At 41.0% G+C, this 20,313-nt stretch overlaps 1 protein-coding gene across 1 annotated transcript in view; it reads right to left on the bottom strand.

Moving 5' to 3' along the window:
• XK (X-linked Kx blood group antigen, Kell and VPS13A binding protein) overlaps positions 1-20,313 on the bottom strand; it is a 60,564-nt gene that overhangs the window by 22,989 nt on the left and 17,262 nt on the right. The window lies entirely within an intron of this gene.

Raw genomic sequence — 20,313 nt, forward strand, 5'->3', positions numbered from 1 at the left:
ATAACAGTTTTTGGGACAACATATTAAAAAACAGAACATGGAGGCTAGTAGAAAGGTGGGATACTGGGGTTCTTGGGAGAGAGAGGTGAATATGTTTTTGATGGGTGTGGTGCTGGAATATTGTACATAAGAAACTATCATTAATAGTACTACAAATCACATAATCTCAATATTTTTTAAAAAGATACAAAAAACTTGTATGACTCTTGAAACACTCACTCAATAAGATTTAGCTGTCATGAGAAAGCCAGAGAAAGGCCCACATCGTAAAAACCAAGGCCTCCAGCTAAAAAAAAAAACAGAAGGAAACATAATGCCAAATTGTCAGTCTTGTGACTAAACCACCTTAGGGAGTGGATTCTTCAGACTCCAGTGAATAACTCCAGCTGGTACTATGTGGGGCAGAGATTAGTTGATCTTGTTAAGACATGACCAAATTACAAATTCATTTCCAAAAGAAGATACTGTTCTTTAAGTCATTGCTTTGTGTTGGTATGATATACAGTATAATTGCTACACAGCCTTTTGCAATCCCAAAGGAAGACAGACACCAGGATGGAAAACACTTACGTCCTGTTGTATTGATAAATTAGTCTAACACAGGATCACTTTCTCTCTGAATTTATTAGAGTAACATATATATATTTATTTAACTTTAAGTCACTTTCAGTTTGTGCTTCTATAAATAGGAATTGCACTATTGTAAATGATACCTCTTTTTATCTGCAGAGATGAAGTGAATATAATCACCCTGGCTTTTTACTTTCCAATATTTGCTGCCCATATATTGAGACATATATGTGCTGATTTGGGTTGCATGAATGAGTAAGGCAAAAATCCAAAGCTAGCTCCAATAGCTTGTGCCTGACCACCCTTCCCACCCCCATAAAATAGTAATAATCAGTGCAAAAGCATGAAAAACAGAGATAAATAGAAATAAAAACAGAACAGTAGTATCTAAAGTCAACATTTCAGTGCATATCTTTACAGTCTTTTTTTGAAGTTTTTCTTTTTGTGTCTACAAGAGCATACATATGTATGTATGTGTCTATATATGTGTACAAAGCTGGGAATATGCAGTGGGAGAAATGTGTACATTTGTCTATGGCCATACCACCCTGAATGTGCCTGCTTTTGTCTGATCTCAGAGCTAAGCAGGGTCGGGCCTGGTTAGTACTTGTATTGGAGAAATGCATACATTTATATCATGAAAAGTTTTTCACACATACAAAGTAGTCTTCTACTCCTCTACCATGTGACTCTAATAATTTATGAGTTAAATTTGTTACTTATACTAAGCTTATAAAATGCAATTGGTCCTAAGTAGGCAATCAACACATTAAATAAGCTCTCTTTTAAAGTCAGACGATGTGTCTGGCCAAGGTACACTTCTGGTCAGTGACCTGATTAAAACAAAGACACCTGCGTCAGTTTATCAAGGTTCAAAGAACTGTATTATAAAATCAGACCTGTGCTCTACTTCAGTATTCACTACAGCATTATTTACAATAGTCAAGAGAGACAACCAACTTAAGTGTCTGTCAATGAATGACAGCATCAAGAAGAGATAAGACACACACACAGACACAGTAGAATACTCATCCAAACAAGAGAATGAAATCTTGTTATTTACCGGAATGGACAATGGGGGTGTTGTTGTGTTTAGTGGAATATAAAGACCAAAATGAATGAAGCAAACAAAACAGAGATACGAAGGACAGAAAGGAGGTTACTAGAGGTGAAGCAGGTAGAGGAGTAGGTGAAAGGAGTAAAAGGACTCAAGAGGTACAACTTCCAGACAGGTAGGATGTAAAGCCATGGAATACCCAGCATGGTGACTACAGTCAATAACATTGTATTGCATATTTGAAAGCTGCCTAGAGTAAATCTTAAATGCTCTCATATCTCCTTCTCTTACACACACAGATATCTGTAATTTTGTATAGTGACAGTAACTAGAATACTTTGACCACTTCATAGTGCAAGTCTTATAGATTAAACTTCAATTACTCTATTTTAAGGACAGAGGATGTTACTATTTACTATTATCCAGTCCGGCAAGCTACCCAGAGTATCTCGCCCGCACGGCAAAGCCTGGCAAGCTACACGTGACGTATTCAATATGCCAAACACAGTAACAACAAGTCTCACGATGGAGACGTTACTGGGCCCGCTCAAGTAAATCGATGAACAATGGGAGAACAGTGACAGTGATAGTGACTGACAATTATTTCCCTTAGTTTGGATGTGCACCCTTGATACTGCCTTTCCTCTATCTCGCATATGTGTCTGGACTGCATTCCTGGCACAGGAGACAACATAGATACATAAAAAGGAGGTACCCTGTGGAGTGTGTTGAGACATATGTTTGATGTGGGATGCATGCACATGCAACTAACTTTTCACTACAGCTGCACAAAAATCAAGATGACAGAGGACAAGTGGCTCAAATTACCCAACTTGATAGAGGCTCCAAGTTTAGCTCTCAGGTTATACATCCATCTGTGCCTCTAGATGGAATATTTAAACTCTGTTGGAGTCTCCTCAGCTGTCCCACAGACACTTCTAACTCAAATTAATGGATACTAAGAGTTGTCAGAAGAAGATCCGCGGATTCAAGCTTTTTAACATAATTTGCTGATGTCACCAGCATGAAGTTTCCTCAACAATAAGCAAGTTTACCAGTAGATGAGGCTTTAAAGGCCTTGGCCAGGAAACAGAAGCCAGGCATCACCAATTATTCCTGATTGGGATATGACATTATTCTGAAGAAGAGGTGAAAGTCACAGCTGGATATTACTCTCACCATATGTTGTGGGGTGATGTGCATCCTTAGGCAGTTTTGTGTGTGTGTGTGTGGGGGGGCCACCTGGCTGTGTCCAGGGTTTATATTCCTGGCTCTGTGCTCAGGGATCATGCATGGTGGGCACAGGACACCGTATGGGATGCTGGGGATTGAACTTGGGTCAGCCACATGCAAGACAAACACCTACCCACTGTATTATTGCTCTGGCTCCACTTTGGCAATTTTGAACCTTATTGCTTCCTCTCCAGAGCCAGGATGCAGGCTAGATCATTAACACACAAGCGAAATGCATTGTTGAGTAGAGGTTTAACTGTCTCCACTCTCACAATGTAATAAAACCAATTTTGTTTCTAATTGCATACTTATTTCTATATTCCTAATCAACATTCTTCTGTTGATTCTATCTTTGTTGGTTCTTCTGTTCCTGTTTATCAGGTGGCTTTAAGTATAGTACAGCCATGTATTTTAATATCCTTGAGTATATTTTTCCTAAACTTATATAGGTTTGTGATGAAATGATCTATAATTACTGTGACTGAGTATTTAAGATTATGGAAAACATCAATTTATATTTACACAAATGAATCACTGTTCGAACAAATTTGCATTTTCATAGTGAGGAGGTTTGTTGAATATAATTTTCAAGAGCATCTCTAAAATCTTTAGGTAACTGGAGACCTTGAACTGATATTATTATGCGATAATTGGCATTTGAAGGATTTTTACATCATTTCTAAGATAGAACATTGAAAACATTGATTACCGAGCAGTTTTAATTTATATTCTTTTGCTTTTGATTTTTACATGCTATAAAGAGGCAATATATTTGTCATATTTTCCACTTTGTAAAACTGCATAAGAGCAGTTTGTGGCAGAATAAAGCTGGGTGGAGCTCTACTAAAATGACAGAAATCCACAATTATTTATCCCTAGCTATCTGCATGCAATAAAAATGAGTGCTTAAGAGTTATAATTACTATATGTGAAAGGAATTCTGTGAATGAGATTTTACTCAGATCATGAGATGTAATTTTTATTTTCACTTTTAAATTAGGGGCAAAAAAGGATGCTTCTCTCCTGAAATAAAATAACTTAATCCAGAATGGTAAAAAGAAAGATTGATGAAGGGGAAAAAAACTTGAATGACTACAGAAAGCTATACAAGGATTATGGGAAGATAATTTGAAAGAAAACATAAAGTGGCTTAAAACTTTGCCAATTTTGGGGGTCAGAGAGAAAGTTCAGAGGGCTGAACCCATGCTATGCATGTGGAAGGCTTGGTTCCTATCCCTGACACAATTCCTGAAGACAGAGACAGGGGTACCCACTCTCCACCCCGACAAAAATTGTCAATCTGGGCCCAGGGCTGTATTTCAGTGCTAGAGTACATGTATAAGGTCCTCACATGATTCTCAGGACCATATAAAATAAACCCCAAATCCAAACTATGTCAAATCAGGCTCAATTTTGATGACCTTAAAAGTTAAAACGTAAAAATTTAAATCAAGTACTGAGGGATCAACTTAACTAAAGTTATGAGAGATCCATACCATGAAAACAATAAGTCACTTAAAAAGACATAAAAATTTTTAGGAAATCAAAAAATATTCCATGATGAACATATTAAATGTTCATATGGCAGTTAAAAAGATGGGCAGGAGAGATAGTACAAAGGCTGAGGTGCTTGCCTAGCATATAGCTAAGACTACAACCGTGGTTCAAATTCTGGCACTGCATATGGTTCCAGAACCACCAGGTATGGCTCCTGAGCACAGAGTCAGGTGTGGTCATTGAGCATCTCAGTTTTTGCCCAAAACAAACACCACTCCCCCACCCCAAAAGATAGTTTTTTAGAAAGAGATAATCAGTCCTTTAGAATCAAATATACATTGAAAAAATCTTTAATTTAACCATGAAAATGAAAATGTTCTCTTGCTACTTTCATCTGTTCTGAATATGACATTGTAGAAGTCTTCCCTGCACCTCTATTAGTTTCCTGTGGCAGCTTTAACAAATTGCCATAAAAATGGTCACTTAAAACAGCACACATATATTCTTTTTTATGTTTTGATGTCAGAAGTCTACAATCAACTTCTCTAAAATCTAAGTGTAAGTAGGACCATGTTCCCTCCAGTGGCCTTAAGGAATCTATTTCCTTGCCATTTATAGTTTCTATAGCTGGAATCTTTGCTTTTTGGGAAAGGTGTCTTTAATCTTGAAAGTTGGCCCTGTACTATCTCACTTTAGTCCTTTCTCTGCATCAATCTCTTCCTGCCACTTTCTTTCTTCCTTTTTTGGTGGGGGGGAGGGAATCACAACTGGCTGTGCTCAGGATTACTCCCAGGGACACTCAGGGGGACCATGTGGAGTGCAGGGATAGAACCTGGATTGGCCACATACAAGCAAATGCCCTATCCACTCTACCGTGCTTTGGCCCTTCCTCCTGCCACTTTCTTATATGGTAATTTACAATTACATTAAGATCCAGGTGTGTAATCTATAACACACTTCCTATGTCGGTCGCTTTATCTGTAAAGACCCCATTTTTGGCCACACCCCACAGTGCTTAGGGACCACTCTTGGAGGGCTCAGTGGACCCGATGGGGTGCCAAGGACTTAACCTGGATTCAACCTGGGTCGGCTGCGTGACAGGCAGCCTTACACTGCTGTACTATTGTACACTATTGTACTATTGCTCCAGCCCCAAGTCCCCCTTTTTTCCTACATAAAGTGATAGTCACAAGTTTTGGAGATTAGTGCCTGAACATCCTTGGAGTCAGTTTTCAGGCTCCCACCTCACCTTCTTCTTCTTCTTCTTCTTTTTTATTGAATCACTGTGAGCAACACTTACAAAGCTTTCATGTTTGAGTGTCAGTCATACAATGATCAAACACCCATCCCTCCACCAGTGGACATTTTCCACAACCAATGTCCCCAGTATCCCCGCCCCCCCAACCCTCCCCCTGCTTCTATGGCAGACAATTTCCCCCATACTCTCTCTACTTTGGGGCATTATGGTTTGCAAAACAGATACTGAAAAGCAGTCACGTTTGGGCCTTTATCTACTTTCAGCACACATCTCCCATCCCAAGCGATTCCTTCAACCATCATTGTGTTAGTGATCCCTTCTCTATTCCATCTGCCTTCTCTCCCAGCTCATGAGCCACTTTGCCACTTCACCTTCAATGTAATCTGTCAACTAGCAAAACTAGCCTATGTCACCAAAATTATCACATTATTATAACATTATCATTCTCTTGATTATTCTACTTAAAATGGAAAAACAACAGGTCTGTGTTTATAAATGGTTCAATTATTTCTGTATGTTTAAAAACTGCATTACCGAGTCAGAAAGAGAGATAGTCATAAAAAGATTGCATTCATCTGGGGGACATAAAGTAACAAAATAGGAGATCAATACCCAAGAATAGCCAACATCAGTACCAGGAGGATTACTCCATGGCTTAGAGGCCAGCCGGGCATTCTAGGGGAAAGGGCAGCTCAGATAGAGAAGGGAGCACCAAATAAAGGGTGTTTGGAGGATCCTCCCAGGATGGGAGATGCATGTTGAAAGTAGACTATGGACTGAACATGACTGCCACTCAATGCCTCTTTTGCAAACCACAACACCCAAAAGGAGAGAGAAAACAAAAGGGAATGCCCTGCCACAGAGGCAGGGTGGGATGGGGGGGATGGGGGTGGTAGGGATACTGGGATCCATGGTGGTGGAAAATGGGCACTGGTGGAGGGATGGGTATTTGATCATTGTATAATCGAAACCCAAGCACAAAAATTTGTAAGTCTACAACTTTACCTCATGGTGTTTCACTAATAAAAATATAAAAAAATACTGCATTACCATCCTGATAGTCAAACTACCACCATCCATGTACCCACGACCCTATGCTAATTCTCAAATATAAAAACTCTTCAATTTTGCCTTCCAAAACTGAACCCACAATGACAATGTAATAAAACTGCACAACATCTTTTGTATTCAAACTGTCTTTGAGACTTGAGTCCTCTAGAGAGGAAAAAAAATACCTGTCCTTTCACCTTACACAAAGAAAGCTGAGAAAAAGTTGGCTCTGTTTAATATGTTAGTATCTATCAGTTGCATAAAAAAGAATCAAATAAAATGAGGTAGTCTTCCCTAGATTGAAACTTAATAAGGAAAATACTAATATAGAAATTTTAGGGTTTTTTCTGCTATTTCCACAGTCCCTGAAGAGTTTTCAGTGTCCTTACTGTCCATTATGCTTCTAATTATCAGTCATGCTGATGCATTCACTGATGACACTAGAGACCAAAATTACAGTGTCATCAGTTATAAAAAGGCCCTCCCGTTGATCATTGATTTGCTCGAGCAGGCCCAGTAACGTCTCCATTGGAGACTTTGTTGTTACTGTGTCTGGCATATCGAATACTCTCGGTAGCTTGCCGGGCTCTCCGAGAGGAGCGGAGGAATCGAACTCGGGTCGGCCATGTTGGCTGCGTGCAAGGCAAACGCCCTACCCGCTGTGCTATCGCAATTTCAGCAAAATTTAAAATACAGTTGGGCTCAGCAGGCAGGATGTTTTGCATGCTGGGTCCCTGGTTTGATCCCTGCACTGCATGGTCCCCCGAGCACCACCAGGACCAAACCCTGATCACAGAGCCAGAAGCAACCTCTGAGCATTACCAGGCATGCCTCTCCCCCAAAAAAGCCACCCCAAAATAAAGTTTGGCACAAATCTACTTTTTTAAAAAAGGTGTTACTAACATTTTCTATGAAGTGCTCTCAAAATAAGGTGCTTAAAATCTATTTCAGATTTTGAAAACAGGCTAAATCATTATGCTTATAGACATTTTCTCAAGATTCTTTATTGGCATTATTATTTTATTCGTCATATCATTAAACTTTCCTCTTCTAATTGTAGTTTCATTATTACTCCTGTCAGATTTTCACTTGAGAAAATCATCACAAATCATATAGACATTCTAAGACTCTGTCATCTCCAGATTTTTTATTTGCTCGAAGGCATTCTTAAGGGTTGGAGCGATAGCACAGTGTGTAGGGTGTTTGCCTTGCACACAGCTAACCGGGTTTGATTCATCCATCCCTCTCAGAGAGCCCAGCAAGCTACCGAGAGTATCCCACCCACAAGGCAGAGCCTGGCAAGCTCCCCGTGGTGTACTTTTTCTTTTCTTTTTTGGGTCACACCGGCGATGCTCAGGGGTTACTCCTGGCTTTGCACTCAGGAATCACTCCTGGCGGTGCTTGGGGGACCATATAGGATGTTGGGAATCGAATCCGGGTCGGCCGTGTGCAAGGCAAACGCCCTACCTGCTGTGCTATTGCTCCAGCCCCACCCCCCCGCCCCCCATGGTGTACTTGATATGCCAAAAACAGTAATAACAAGTTTCACTGTGGAGATGTTACAGGTGTCCGCTCGAGCAAATCGATGAACAACAGGAGGACAGTGCTACAGTGCTACAGTGCTTTCTTAAAGACCCTACAATTAGCAACAGTGATCAACTCAGGATGGTCCCAGAACTCTGTGGAAAAGGACAGTTACTCTGGTTCTTCAAAGAACAGAATTTTGGGCACAAGCATCTGATATAACCACATAATCACCTTTAAGATAATGTCAGTGGGCAGAATAACAATTTGGAAAACATCTTAATTGAGAAGATGGGTTCATTACAGCTGTCACAATATCTCTGAAACTACATCTAGTTTTGCAAAGATCAGAGACCTGTATCAGGACTTTAATTCTAACGACCCCAACTAAAACACACGGGAAAGTTCTTGAGAGTTGTTGCGAGTATGTTCCTAGAAATCTGGAATACCCTAACACCTCTACAATCAAGAGTTTAAGCTTCCTTCATATGAGAACATTAAGCACATTTTATCTCAAGACAACCCATTACTCAGTACATAGTAGAGAAACCTCATAAACAAGCGAGGAAGAATGAATACTCATCCCCAATGTGTCACCTTGAGCCATGACCTTGGAAGAGCTGATTACCATCTTTGAACCAACGTGATCTCACCTATAAACTGCAGAACCTAAAAAGAATCACTATTCTCTACCCACACTTGGTAAGGAAATGGCCATAGATTATCAACTAAACACATTGGGAAGAACACAAAAATAATTTAGTCCAAATTTTTCAGTTTACAACCATGAAAGGAAAATTGTCCTAAGTAAACTATACTTATATGAGATCGAAACTCAACTTCCCTCCCTTTTCTTTCACTAGTTTCAATTTATCAAGAAAACACATGAAGATGGAAAGACACATGTGTCAAAGATGGAAAGTTATTTAATTCTCATGAACTGAAAGGAATAACACTGCAATACTGACCACCCTGCCCCGAGTGATTCAATGCATTCCTTTAAAAATTCTAATGAGATCCTTCAATAAAATAGAACAAATATTACTGGGGACTGGAAAGATAGTACAAAAGGTAAGGAACTTGCCTTGTATGCACCTGATCCTGGTTCAAAATCCAGCACCATATATGGTTCTCAGAGAACCACCAAGAGGGCTCTCTGAACACAGTCAAAAATAAGCCCCGAGCACAGCCAGATGTAACCCAACCACTCCCTCCTCTCAAAATAACAACCATTTTTAAGGGCTGGAGAGAGTACAATGGGCAGGATACTTGCCTTGCATGCAGCAAACCCAGGTGTGATCCCCAGCACCTCATACAGTCCCCCGAGTGCCACTAGGAGTCAGGACTACAGAGATAGGAGCAAACCCTGAGCACCACTGGGGTATGGTGCAAAAAACAACAACAACAAAAATACTTGAAATGCATTCGTCGATTTCCTCGAGCAGGCCCCAGTAACGTCTCCTTCATCCTAGCCCTGAGATTATATTCAAGGCTCTTTAGGAGAATGAGACCCATCATTGTTACTGGTATTTGGCATATTGGGTACGACACAGGGAGTTTGCCAGACTCTGCCGTGTGGGCAGGTCACATTCGGGAGCCTGCCAGTTTGTCAAAGTAGAAATGAGATGTCATAATAAAAATGTTGCGCGGCCACATTTGCGGCTGCGCGGTTCCGGAATCTGTATTTTATAGTCTCTGAGTCTTGGCTGCTGATGGGATTACACGGCGCCAGGGGGCCAGTTGGTGGGTGTGACCCCTGCCTACTGGAATTTGGAGGAGCTGGGTGGAGAATGCTCGACTCCAATCCGAGTAGGCTTGGAGATCTCGGCCCCGGAACCCACGTGGCTTTGTCCCTCTGCCGGTACCTTCAGGTGTGCGGAGAGTGGACTCATGGAAACTTGAAATGCATATGAAGCCACAAACTATCCTGTAGCACTGTAGCACTGTCCTCCCATTGTTCATCGATTTGCTCAAGCTGGCACCAGTAACATCTCACAACAAATTGTGAGACTTGTTGTTACTGTTTTTGGCATATCGAATACGTCACAGGTAGCTTGCCAGGCTTTGCTGTGCAGACAAGATACTCTCGGTAGCTTGCCGGGCTCTCTGAGAGAGCCAGAGGAATCGAGCTTGGGTCGACTGCATGCAAGGCAAATGCCCTACCCACTGTGCTATCGCTCCAGCCCACAAACTATCCTAAACCAAAAAAAAACTGAGACAAAAATAGAGGCATCATGTTTTTCAGCTTCAAACTATACTACAAAGCTGCAATAATCAAAATTCCTCAGATGAGTATCAAAATAGAGACATATAACCATATAACCCCAAGTAGCCAAAGTAACCCTGAGAAAAAAGTAACCCTGAGAAAAGAGAACCCTGAGAAAAGAGAGAATGGGAGGCATTGCATTCCCTGATTTTAAACTATACTATAATACTATACTAATCAAAACAGCATGACATTTGAATAAAAAGCAGATTCTCAGACCAATGGAATAGAAATGAGGATCTAGAAGTAAGTCCTCAGATGTGATTTATGACCAATGAGCTAAGGAAAGCCTCTCCAGCAAATGGTGTAGGGGAAACTGATTAGCCACACGCAAAAAAAGTGGATTTAAAATCCCAATATTAAATAAAAATTCATAAAATTTATCAAGGAAAACAGAGAAAACTCTTCATGATAATGATCACAGAGGATGCATCAATGATCTAACTTCACTGGAAAAGAAAGCAAAAACTAACAAATGGACTACATATTAAACTAAAAAATTCTACACTGAAAAAGAAATTATAGCTAAAACAACACCCCACTGAATGGGAAAAATATTTTCATAGCAAACATCTGATAAACAGATAAAAATTAATGTAAATAAAGCATTGTGAAGGTCTGTGGTTATCAGCAGGGGAAAAGGGAGAGGAAATAGAACTGGGGAGGGGTACAATGGACTGTGGTGCTTATGATATAGTGACATATATTTTGAAGAGACAAAATTTTCTACTCCTAAAACACAGTACTGCAAACTAATGTTATATCAACCAATAAATCAACAAGATACTTTCACAGTCAAGCTGGTAAATTTCTTTCATCCTTCAGAAATAAAATAAATAAATAAATAAATAAATAAAAGAAATAAATTTCTTTCATTCTTCAGAACACAAGTTTCAGAGATATTTTTTCCTATAGAACCCTAATGAGAGACTAATCCTTTGTTTGCAAGAACTGTGAATGAGAAACATTAAAATAATAAAAAACAGAGATACACAGATTCAAAATCATACTTCTGGAGTTGGAGAGACAGTACAGAGGTTAAGGTTTCCAGCCTTGCATGGGCTATGATTCAGTCTCCAGCACCACACACCTTAAACACACCAGGAATGATCCCTGAGCACAGAGCCAGGAATAAGCCCCAAACATAACTGGGTGTGATCCCAAAGTTTTTTTTAAAAAGACTCCTAAAATAATAAGACAAATTTATTATTCCAATATATTTTAACTGTGGTTTGTAAAATGGTCAACCAACTACTCATTACTGGTAAACTTCAAAAACATAGAGGGGCTGGAGTGATAGCACAGCGGGTAGGGTGTTTGCCTTGCACGTGTCCGACCCGGGTTCGATCCCCAGCATCTCGGTCCCCTGAGCACTGCCAGGAGTAATTCCTGAGTGAAAAGCCAGGAGTAACTCCTGAGCATTGCTGGGTGTGACTCAAAAAGGATAAAAAAGTAAGTAGAGAATCTACATTTAGAAACTCTTAGAGCAATCCAGCATTTCCCCAATATTTGAGTGTGTTCATCCATTCACTGAATAGGGTCTGCACAATTTTAGGTGGTATTAAATCAAATAGGACTTATTTACTACTGATCTATAATTATAGGACTTTGTATCAGTTTGCTGATAATCCCATCAATGACCAAGACCCAGAGACTATAAAATTCGGATCGCGAATGCGGCCCCGCAACATCTTATTATCTCGTTCTTACTTTGGACAACCTGGCAGGCTACCTAATGTAACCTGCCCACATGGCAGAGTCTGGCAAACTCCCCGTGGCATACCCAATATGCCAAATACCAGTAACAATGATGGGTCTCATTCTCCTAAGCCTGAAAGAGCCTTGAATATGATGGCACTTTTTAAAATCTCAGGGCTAGGACAAAGGAGACATTACTGGTGCCTGCTTGAGGTAATCGACGAAAAACAGGATAATCGTGATCATGATCATATCAGTTTGCTAGGAATTAGAATCAGAAAAGCACAGTACTGCTCCAACACAAAAGACAGTTTGAGAAGCACTGTGCTGTAGTCCATCAATGGGTGGGAAGACAGCTCCTTCTGAACATTGAACTAAGAATTAATTTGTGGGAGAAGTAAAAATTTCTACTATCTTCAGTAATCTTATAGTATCACTTATTTAATCAGTTTCAAAAGAGAAAGAAAGCAAACCAGAGGCCTAATCTCAATGAAAGAACATCTGTTTTTCTGCCTCACTGGAACTACATTATGTGCACATATTTTGATTTAGCAAGAGAAGACAGAAATCCAGAGACTTGGGTAAAAATGTTCTTGATTTTTAATGTCATGAACTTAATTTTCTTTAAAGGTACCCGTGTATGACTGACAAATCTGCCATCCAGATTAGGTCTATGAACTAACAATTGCAATTTGTGATTCAGGAAATAATGTGCTGGAGGTTAATAGAAGATCTCTCTTTCTTAATTCTATATAGTGGCAGAAAATATGCTTTCTAAAGAGTAAGAAAATCTCCCTCTAGCCACATTCTGCAGAATCTGTCAGAGAGATTAAGGAAGTCTGGGCCTTCCAGATGCCTATGTTCTCAGAGGGGCAACTCAGCTGACTTTTTAGGCCTTGTAGTCATGTCAGCACTGAGCCATTCCATCCCCATTTCTCTCAGGTACTAGAATTCTCGTGGACTCATTAATTAGTGGGGTTTTCTGCTGTGTTACCCTTGTCTGGCCCTGACACTCGCCTACTCAGGAACAGTAGTTTTCAGCACAGATCTGGTTTGGCAGCCACATCTTCCCTAATCCCTTTCCCTGTTCATTCCCACACCTCAAAAGGCACTGTTCCTCAACAGAGTCCTTTGTGAAGGTCTGAGCTAGAGCAAATCCCTCCTCAATTTTCACCCCAGCATCTTTTGAAAAGGCACACAGGGCATGGGTGGCTCATGTTTTCCTGAATGACTCTCTTTCCTGCTTTCCTCCACAAAGGGTAGGATTCTTGTGCATGTATGGGAGGGGGATTTGGCTGGGTGCAACATTCCAATTGATGGGGGCTAATCAGATACCTGTATTTTCTGCACAGTTAAAGCACAACTTTTTTGAGGGGAGGGAGAGTCACATCTGGCAGTGCTCAGGGCTTATATGTTCAGGGATCACTCCTGGAAGGCTCAAGGGGTTCCCGGGATCAAACCTGGGTCTGCTGTGTCCAAGGTAAGGCCTCTACCCAATGTACTACTGGGATGGATGTTATTTAACCAACATCTCACCATCTTAGCAAAATGATTTCCTGCCATTAGCCCAGACCTCCTGGGAGTCACTCTGGCTGAAGGACACTGAAATATGAGAACCTAAACATAAAGAAGCTCCTCACAACAGGGCTGCAATGCTGGTGCTCTTCTGTGTATAGCTGAAGAAGCTGAATCTGCCCCTGCAGTTGTTTGCTGCTCAAATGAACAGAAGAGTAAGATGGGAACTTAACAAAGACTCAGAGGGCTTTCATGGCTACTGGCATGAATTACAAGTTTGTAATCGTGACAGTGGAGTCTCTGAAAATATTGGTTTAATAAGCATTAATCAGTAAGAAAAGTTTTTTTCTTTTGGATTAATACAAGCATATATATTATTTTCCTTAAATTTTTATTAGTGAAACACCATGAGGTACAGTTGTAGACTTACAAATGTTTATGCTTGGGTTTCAGTTATACAATGATAGAATACCCATCCCTCTACCAGTGCCCATTCTCCACCACAACCAGTCCCAGTATCCCTCACACCCCAATCCCCCCATCCCACTCTACCTCTGTGGCAGGGCATTCCCTTTTGTTATCTCTCTCCTTTTGAGTGCTGTGGTTTGCAAAAGAGACACTGAGTGGCAATCTTGTTTGGACTATAGTCTACTCTCATCACGCATTTCCCATCCTGAGAGGAACCTCCCAACACCCTTTATTTGGTGCTCCCTTCTCTATCTGAGCTGCCTTTTCCCCTAGCATGTGCAGCTGTCCTCAAAACCATGGAATAATCCTCCTGGTACTTATCTCGGCTATTCTTGGGTGTTAATCTCCTATTTTGTTACTTTATGTTCCCCAGATGAATGCAATCTTTCTATGTCTGTCTCTTTCTTTCTGACTCATTTCACATAACATGATACTTTCCATGTAGTACCACTTGTATATAAATTTAATGACTTCATCTTTTCTAACAGCTGCATAGTACTCCATTGTGTAGATGTACCAAAGTTTCTTTAACCAGTCATCTGTTTTCGGGCACTTAGGTTTTTTCCAGATTCTATTGTAAACAGTGCTACAATGAACAAACAAGTGCAGATGTCACTTCGACTATACCTTTTTGCCTCTCTGGGATATATTCCCAGGAGTAGTATTGCTGGGTCAAATGGGAGCTCAATTTGTATTTTTTTGAGGATTGTTCATACTGTTTTCCAAAAGGGCTGAACCAGTTGGCATTCCCACCAGCAGTGAAGGAGGGTCCCTTTCTCACCACATCCTCCAACACAGGTTGCTTTTTGTCTTTTGGATGTGGGCCAGTCTCTGTGGTGTGAAATGATATCTCATTGTTGTTTTGATCTCCATCTCCCTGATGATTAATGATGTAGAGCATTTTCTCATGTGCCTTTTAGCCATTCGAATTTCTTCTTTGAGAAAGTGTCTGTTCACTTCATCGCCCCATTTTTTGATGGGGTTGGGTGTTTTCTTCTTGTGGAGTTCAACCAGTATTTTGTATATCCTTGACATCAACCCCTTGTTGTATATGTATTTGGCGAATATCCTTTCCCATTCTGTAGACTGTCTTTGTATTTTGGTCACTGTTTCTTTTGAGGTTCAGAAGCTTCTTAGTTTAAGATAGTCCCATTTGTCTATCTGTTTTCACTTGCTTGGCCAGTGGCATGACATCTTTGAAGATACCATTAGCTTCAATGTCATGCAGGGTTTTGGCAACTTTGTCTTCAATGTACCTTATGGATTCCGGTCTGATGTTGAGGTCTTTAATCCATTTTGATCTTACTTTTGTACTTGGTGTTAGGGACAGATCTGAGCCCACTTTTTTGCATGTAGCTGTCCAGTTTTGCCAGCACAATTTGTTAAAGAGGCTTTCCTTGCTCTACTTCACATTTCTTGCCCCCTTATCGAAGATTAGATGATCATATGCTTGGGGGGAGATGTCAGTATATTCGACCCTGTTCCATTGGTCTGAAGCTCTGCCTTTGTTCCAGTACCATGCTGTTTTAATTATTACTGCTTTGTATTAGAGTTTGAAGTTAGGGAGGTTGATTCCTCCCATTTTCTTTTTCCCCAGAATTGCTTTAGCTATTCGTGGGGGCTTATTGTTCCATATGAATTTCAGGAGTGTTTGCTCCATTTCTTTGAAGAATGTCATGGGTATCATAATAGGAGAAGCATATATTTTAATAAACTCTAAGCACCTGAAATTTCTACTCAGGATCCTGTGATTCAGCCAATGGGTACAGCAACTCCATCAATGCTAATACATGGAAGGAGGCAAACAGAGGGTGAGTCACCAGGCAGAGAGGATCATAGACAAGGGAAGGTTTATGGATGTACCCATGAAAATTTTCTTTCTCTGACACTCAGAAAGATTTTCAGGGCTTTCACAGCCAGAAGTCCAAGCATCCAGTGATGAGAACAGGCCCAGTGGCAACTGAGGAAGCATGCCTAAGTATTAATCTGGGGAGGGAGATACATGCAGCTGTTTAGGAAGAGTGTTCTCTGTGTCAGGCACTTTATTCAAACCAATTCACAGACATGTCATATTTAATCTTTTAGAAAAACAGAATCAGAGGAATTCTTATGACTCTCTTTGCACAAGAGGAGACTGATACTTAAAAATAAGAGATAAAAGTCCAAGACCACACAACCAGAAAGTGGTGATCTGGAATAGAGAACCGGGTTCTCTGATCTTATTCATAATGTTGACAGTTGTCATCTGATCAGTCCTCAATGATATGCCAAGTGGCAGCTGGGAGGTTCTATGCACAGGATAAACAGGGAAGAAATCAAATTAAATGTTGACAGTCTTTTTTTGAGGGATGGACGTGGGTTGCACCCAAGGATGGTCAGGGATTACTCCTGGCTCCGGAATACTCTTGGCGGTACTTGAGAGACCATATGGGTTGCTCTAGATCAAATCCTGGTTGGTGACGTGCAGGGCAAGCACCCTACCCACTCTACTATCTCTCCTGTTCCAGACTTATGTTTTTTGGGCCACACCCAGCTGTGTTCAGGGCTTTCTCCTGGTTCTGCATTTAGGGATCACTCCTGTAAGAGTTTGGGGGAGACTGTGTGTCATATTGTGTGCAAGAAAAGTGCCAGACAAGCTACAGCTTGTCCTACAAGCTACAGCTCCAGTCCTTCAAATGTTAAGATTCTTAAGAAGGGACAATTTTTTTTAACAACACTTGTTGTAACAACCATATATTTTTACTTAGTACAGCATGTATGGGCTGGAGCGATAGCACAGCGGGTAGGGTGTTTGCCTTGCATGCAGCCAACATGGCAGACCCGAGTTCGATTCCTCCGCCGCTCTCGGAGAGCCTGGCAAGCTACCGAGAGTATGTCGCCTGCATGGCAAAACTTGGCAACCTACCCGTGGCGTATTCGATATGCCAAACACAGTAACAACAAAGTCTCACAATGAAGACATTACTGGGCCCGCTTGAGAAAATTGATAAAAAATGGGAGGACAGTGACAGTGTGACAGCATGTGAAAGTGTTTGTATGAGTCACATTTGCTTTTAAGTTCATCCCTTGGGACATAATTTATATAAAATATACTCATACATCTTAAAGCATTTGTTTAGCCACTGATAACTGTCATCTGAGGATGAAACATATTTTTAGAAAGTAATGCCTTCATAAATATGTCCAATAATATTCAGCAATCATTAAGAACTACTTGAGTTTCCTGTCATAAATAAGATAGTAACATATATATATATACACACACACATACCTAACATTAATATAGTTAATGACCTTTGTCCGTAAGAAAGGAAAAAATTCCTACGTAAAATATCAATGCTAAATAAAATCTCATTATCAAGTTATTTTTTAATAATTATGTGATTTCTATTGAGGCTAGCCCACATGACAATGAGCAAGCATACAATTTAATTAGCATTGACTGTGAGGAGAGTATGAATCACTACAAGCATGCTCAGGAGAGAGGTGCATATATATAGGCAGAGCTTAGGCTCAGAGTTCTTTGCAGAAACTCTCTGCAGGAAGGCCACTTCTTTGAGTGGAAGTTCTTGGTGGTTTTCTCCAAAACCTGAGTGTTAGTACCACAGGTGCTGAGCCAGATCACTTAATCACTTAACTTCCTGTTAGTCATTGATTTGCTCGAGCGGGCACCAATAATGTCTCCATTTGTCCCTGTCGCGTGCTAGTGTAGCCCAATGGCATCTGTTCGCTCCGGGAACATGAAGAGCCTCAAACCGATCGTTCATGATCTTGATGAAGAAGTCTGACCATCTGGTAGGTGGGTGGCCATGCGGTCTTTTGACATTTCGTGGAATCCAGTCGGTAACAGCTCTAGTCCAGCAGTCATCTCTAAATCTCATTACGTGACCAGCCCATCTGATTTTTGACACCTTGGCCAACGAGACAGCGTCCCTGATTCTTGATCATCAACAGATTCTTTTTCTCATTTGAGTGAAACGTGATATTCCAAGCATAGCTCTTTCAATTCCTCTTTGGGAGACCCGAATAGCATTCTCATCCTGTTTGTGTAGGGCCCAGGTCTCTGAGGCGTATGTTAATGCAGGAAGGACAGTGGAATCAAAGAGATGTGCCCGGAGTCGGAGGTTCTTTGTCCTCTTAGCTATTTCTTCGATGCTCTTGAAGGCGTCCCAAGCCGCTCTCTTCCTCCTGTGCAGCTCGGGTGCCAGGTCATTTGTCATGTTGACTTCTCGACCTAGGTACACATAGCTGTTGCATTCGGAGATGGTCATTCCGTTGAGAGTGCATGGGGCGTCAGGAACGAGGCTGTTTCTCATAAACAATGAGATGCTGAGCCAGATGGTGTCTCAAATTGACCCAACATGATGTCCATGTTCGTACCACATTTGAGAGGTCTATCCGCATCATCTGTGCATTTTAATTTAAGTAGGGCCTTTAAACTCTTTCCCAGGTTAGCAGTTCTTTCTTGACTGTTACATCACTGATATTCACTGCCTCTGTAAACAAGTAACCTTTTAACTGAGTAAAAAAAAGCAGGTCAGGTGCTGTTCTCTCAATTGTTACCACCTTTCCATTACTCAGGAAGTCCATTTTAGGGATACGGTAGGATATATGTAGACATAACTCATGACTTCTTTGTTATATCTTCATTGAATCCCCTTGTCCCATTAAGCTCATGAAAACCACTCTAGGCCCGCCTCTCCACCTACTCCCATTCCCATTGCCCCCTGACTCACCCATCCCCCACCAGAGGATGGCACCATGGTCATGGCCTCAGTTCCATCCAGTTACCATCAGCATGCTGGGATTTCAGTATGCTCCATCAACCTCCAGGCCGCAGACCCCTTGACTTGCTTGGAGCCAGGTAGGAATTCACCCACACTCCTCAGCCAGTTATTCCCCCTAGGAGTTCACATACGGTCACTATTAAACACAAGTCCCTAAAACAACCTACTCAATCTTCCATATGGCCCATCACTTCTTTTTTATTATTTTTTAATGAATTGCTGTGTTTATTTATTTTTAATGTATCACCATGGGGTACAGTTACAGACTTACAAACTTTCGTGTTTGCATTTCAGTCATATAATGGTCGAGTACCCATCCCTCCACCAGTGCCCATTTTCCACCACCTATGGTCACAGCATCCCTCCCACCACCCCAACCCTGACCCCCTCCAACCCACCCTGCCTCTGTGGTAGGGCATTCCATTTTGCTTTCACTCTCCTTTTGGGTGTTGTGTTTTGCAATAGAGGTATTGAGTGGTCATCATGTTTGGTCTATATTCTCCTTTCAGCCCACATCTCCCATCCCGAGTGGGCCATCCTAGCTCCCTTTACTTGGTGGTCCCTTATATATCTGAGATGCTTTTTCTCCTAGCATGTGTGGCCGGCTTCTAAGCTGTGGAGTAATCCTCCTGGTACATATCTCTACTATTATTGGGTGTTAGTCTCCCATTCTGTTACTTTATATTCCACAAATGAGTGCAATCTTTCTATGTCTGTCCCTATCTTTCTGATTCATTTCACTTAACATGATACTTTCATGTTGATTCACCTATATGCAAATTTCATGACTTCATCTTTTCTAATAGCTGCATATTATTCCATTGTGTAGATGTACCAAAGTTTCTTTAGTCATCTATTCTCGGGCACTCGGGTCTTTTCCAGATTCTGGCTATTGTAAACAGTGCTGCAATAAACATATAAGTGCAGATATCATTTCTACTATACTTTTTTGCATGCCCGGGGTATATTCCCAGAAGTGGTATTGCTGGATCAAATGGGAGCTCAATTTCTAATTTTTTGAGAAGCATCCATACTGTTTTCCAAAAGGGCTGAACCAGTTGGCATTCCCACCAGCAGTGAAGGAGAGTCCCTTTCTCCCCACATCTGCGCCAACACTGGTTGCTTTTGTTCTTTTGGATGTGGGCCTTCTACCCCCTCCCACTCAAGATAGTTTGTCCTGAATGTGTTATAAAAGTTATAATGGCAGAAGTGAAGATGAGTCTTAAAGAAGCATGCACATGTCTTTTATTACACTAATGATGTGCCACTAGCAGAAGGGCACGCCTCCCTTGTCTAAGGGCACTTTGGGGCACTAGATGTGCTTGCTATTGACACTTTGGTAGACACTGGGACATAGGTATTCACTTCTTTCGGGGCTTTGTCATATGAT

Source organism: Sorex fumeus, unplaced genomic scaffold, assembly GCF_029834395.1.
Source record: "Sorex fumeus unplaced genomic scaffold, SorFum_2.1 ptg000086l, whole genome shotgun sequence".
In the NCBI taxonomy this organism is placed as follows: Eukaryota; Metazoa; Chordata; class Mammalia; order Eulipotyphla; family Soricidae; genus Sorex; species Sorex fumeus.